Raw genomic sequence first — 4,606 nt, 5'->3', positions numbered from 1 at the left:
AATAGTTGTTTTTGCNTTTTGTACCTTCAAAATAGTTGTTTTTGCCTTTGCTCGTAAGTCATCTCGATTGTCATAAAACGTGGTTAAAAATTCTTTGCTGATACAGTCTCGTAACTGAATATCTCCTCGAGTTCGCATCTTTGTACCAATCAATAATTCAAAAGGAGTAGCGTCTATGCTTCTGCAGAATGTTGAGTTGATCGCCTGCTGCACTTTACTAACGTGCTTATACCACTTAGATGGATCGTTGATGCTTAGCTTAGAGAAGACTGAGACAATGACTGCATTCAGTCTCTCCACTTGACCATTAACTCGTGGTAAACCTGTTGTCGTCTTAACCAACCTTCGTCACCGCAATATTTAACAAAGTCTTGAGAGGTAAAAGCAGAACCTCTATCAGATATAATATACGCTGGATTGCCAAACAATGAACTTTGATTGCTAAGCCGTGTTATTACTTCTTTCGACGTTGTTGACTTCGTTGGATATAACCAGCAAAACTTAGTAAAAGAGTCTATAACGGCTAAAATGTGTTTATAGTCTTTATGTGTTGAATCTAATGGACCCAAGAAATCAATATGGTAAGTATATAATGGAACGTTTTCTTTTTGAAGCGGATGAAAAAACCCTTCTTGGTTGCATCGTTTACGGTTACTCATGATACAGGGTATGCAGCATTCGATGTACTGCTTATTCTTGTCTTCCAAATGTGAGATAGAATAAGATCTACAAATCAGTTCTTTTGTTTTCTTTGCCGCAAAATGTCGTGCGCATTGCTAATGATCTGCCTTTGCATTGCTTTCGGAACTACTAGCAGCTCAACGTCGTATACTAGTTTGTATAAAATATCACCTCTAAGAAAATAATTCTCGTATGTTTTTGTGTCATCACTGATAATTTCTTTAATAGCTTTTAATTTTTCTTCGTTTGCTTGTGCCCTACCAATGCCAACACAAGCGTCATCTTTAGTTATCGTCAATATTGGGTATCTGCTGAGCGCGTCGACATGCTGCATACGCCGTCCAGCCCGATGCTCAACGGTATAGTCGAACTCTTGTAAGAAAAGAACCCAACGTGCCACCCTCGTACACAAATTCTGCTTCTCTAAGGTTTTCCCAAAATTTCTAATTCATAGCTAGTATACTTTCGCTATGTATCCTGTCTCTTATACACATCTAGATGTGTATAAGAGACAGGTCTAGCATGTAGCGCCATCTTGTTGAAACCACATGTCAACCAAGTTCAGTTCTTCCATTTTTGGCAACAAAAAGTTTGTTAGCATCGAACGATAGCGATCGCCATTCACCGTAACGTTGCGTCCAACGGCATCTTTGAAAAAATACGGTCCAATGATTCCACCAGCGTATAAACCACACCAAACCTGTCTCTTATACACATCTAGATGTGTATAAGAGACAGGTCAAATACTAATGCATGAAAATCCTAACCTCAAAAAAATCACCCGATATATGTTTTGTACTGGATTTTCAGTTAAAAGTTTCTTCAGAAGATTGATTGCGGCCTCTTCTTGTATACCAATTACAAACTTTACGTTATTTTTAGTTAAATTCAACAACGGCTTTGAAATTACAGCGTAGTTTGGGATAAACTTTCTAAAGTATCCGGTTAAGCCCAAAAAACTTTCTAACTGAGATCTGTGGAGTTCTAAACCTAATTACTGCATCAATTTTCTCTGTAGGTGGATACAGTTTTTGATTATCAATGATATGACCAAGAAACAGTATTCGCGTTTTTAAAAAGCTACATTTTTTCAAATTTAATTCTAGTTATTCTTTACATACGTTGATGACTTCTTTGAGATTTTGTACAGCTTCCTTTTAGTCCTTAGAAGGTATAATCATATGTTTACTCACTTATTTTGCTTCCACGACACTTGCTGCGATTGGGTGTCTGAACCACTGAATTTATTTAGTAACAAAAAACCGCTTTATTTTATTTAGTAAAATTTTAAGAATTTATTTAGTCAAAAACCACTTGATTTGTTTTATTTGTAAAAAAAACCACTAGAAATGTATTTAGTATAAAATCTGTTTTATTTGTAAAAAGCACGTTGTGATCAGCACTCACTTCACTCTTACGGACCGCCGGATAAAAGGTGTTGTCGCTACGAACGGGAATTGAAAAAAAAAAGGGCCGTCGGTCGTTACTGCTGATCCTTTTAAGGGCTGCTGAGTGGTGAATACGCTGTATAACTGCATAACTGTATGATGTTGTCTTGTGTGTTGTCTTCGTGTGTGGTGTCTTCAGGTGTGGATTTAGTTGGTATGGTGTATTTATCGTCCAAGGACGTGTGTTGATGGGGGAACGCTAACTCATCTAGCCATCCCGGCCCCCCTAGGCGAATATTAGCCTAGTAGTCGCTGTAGTTGCTGCAGCGTGGCAACAATACTTCTGAGGCCAGTGGAGCGGTGGTATGACGTCCGAGGCTGTCGACGCCGTAATGATGCCTCATTTCGCCTTGATATGGTTGGAAGAGGAGCTATTAGCCTTCTTTGCCGACCGACGGCTGGTCTGCTGCGATCTGCCCGCGGACTCCTGCGTGTTGTGTGAGCCTGAGCAACCTTCTGGCGATGTAAGGGCTGCATGCCACGGAAAATGCTGCAATGCTGTAGCCGATTAGAACGCCGACACAGTCGACATTGGCTGCGCGGAGGCTCCGCGGCTGGTGCTGAGGAGGGTGGTAGTGGTCGCGTATCACTACGAGGAGCGGTTGCAGGAGGTCTTGCCGCTGGGCTTCGTGGCGCTGGAGCTACCCCGGGCGTTGCACAGTAATGGTGGACCTCACTGTTGGCGTTGCCACGCTGGGCATATCCACATCCACATTGATCTGTAGAAAGAAGTTATTATAATTACAAATTTGTTGCATGCAAATTTATATGGCGATTGTGCCACGGTATGTGGCAAGAATGGGACGTCAAGTCGATGGACCATTGCGGTTAGATCCGTTAGCAGTTTCGATTAGGGTTTATTTGTGGGTTCATCGATCAATTATTTGATTTTTAAATTTTGTTTGCGGGATTATTTTCGGTTATTTCATTATATGCGATTTCGTTAATATATGGTAGAAAACATAGTTTGCCGCTTTGAGTGCGGTGATCAACAACTCGCACATGACCGTCGGAACCGTAGTGTAGTTTTTCTATGCGGCCAAGCCGCCATTCGGTGGAGGGGTAGACAGTCATCATGTATGATGACACAATCTCCAAGCTTTGGCGCCTTTTCTGGACTCTTCCACCTGTACCTTTTATGAAGGTCCTTTATATACTCTTCCTTCCATCGGAATGGGTGCTCCTTTAAGAAAATGCCCTGGTGTCACAGTGTGGTGAACTTTTCGTAGTTAAATTTGTAGTTTCCAGCTACGTTTTTGAAGTGGGATTTAAAGCTTTTTACTGCTGATTCCCATAAACCACCCATATGAGGAGCGCTTGGGGGGATAAATTGCCAGTTAATACCTTGGAGAGCATACCTTTATACAATCTCTGGTGACACTTGTTTGATAAAATCCACAAACTCCTTTTCAGTGGCTCTCTAGGCTCCAATGAAGGTTTTACCATTATCGCTCATCAGTTTTGATGGGAAGCCGCGTCGTCCGACGAAGCGAAATAGTGCAGATCTTGCACATGCAAATGCGTTTCTTTATTTGGCGCTTAAGACGGGGAATATAGAACTCTTGACGGACTAATGCAGCATTTAGGCGATGTTTAGCGTGAAGCACGATTAAATGGATATAACTGAGGAGTAATGTGGCAAGTTGGCATTTCTCTGCTATAATTAGAGGGTGGCGTTCGTTGTACGTCAGGCTTGAGTTAGCAAGTCTACCATTTGCACGAAGCAGACCTTTCGTGTTCGTGAATGTGTTAAGAACCAAGATTGAACTCCTTTTATCAATGGGTTTTGATTCTCTTAATAATGAGAGATCGCGGCTGCACTATCGCATTTGTGTGGATGCGAGTAGTGGGGCAATTATATTGCATATGGGCGATTTTGGCCAAGAATCGGGAGATTCTTTTAACCATCGGGGGCCATTCCACCAGAGGGTGGTGGTGGCAAGGTGCAGCGGCTTGCAYCCTCTTGTACCTAAATCGGCAGGATTGTCAGCACTGGCTACGTGTCGCCAAGTGGCTGACCCCACTAGGTCAAGTATTTGTAACGTACGATTAGAAATGTCCGTTTTCCATGCGTGTGGTGGTTTTCCAACCAGGCTAGAACTATTTCAGAATCGTACCAGAGATGCAATCTGTATTTCTTCATGTATAAGTGGGTCTGCACCATAGAAACCAATTTTGCGAGCAGTAGGGCGCCACAGAGTTCAAGTCGAGGTAGACTTAGCTTTAGCTACTAATAAGTGGCTTGTGGTCGCGTTATCGCTTTGTGTGCGCACATATAAAGTGGCACAGTATGCCTTCTCAAAGGCGTCACAGAAGCTGTGTAATTCGACTTTGTGTTCGGGGGAATAGTTTACCCACCGTGGGATTTGTATCTTTGAGATATCATTTAGATTGCTCGCGAACTGTGACCACTTTTCTAAACGAAGTGGTTTTACTTGTTCGTCCCAGTCGGTCCCATCTAGCCATAATTCTTGTAT

This window comes from Bactrocera latifrons, unplaced genomic scaffold (assembly GCF_001853355.1).
Source record: "Bactrocera latifrons isolate USDA-ARS-PBARC rearing strain unplaced genomic scaffold, ASM185335v1 scaffold_1350, whole genome shotgun sequence".
Taxonomy (NCBI): domain Eukaryota; kingdom Metazoa; phylum Arthropoda; class Insecta; order Diptera; family Tephritidae; genus Bactrocera; species Bactrocera latifrons.
Note: the sequence above shows the minus strand (reverse complement) of the source record.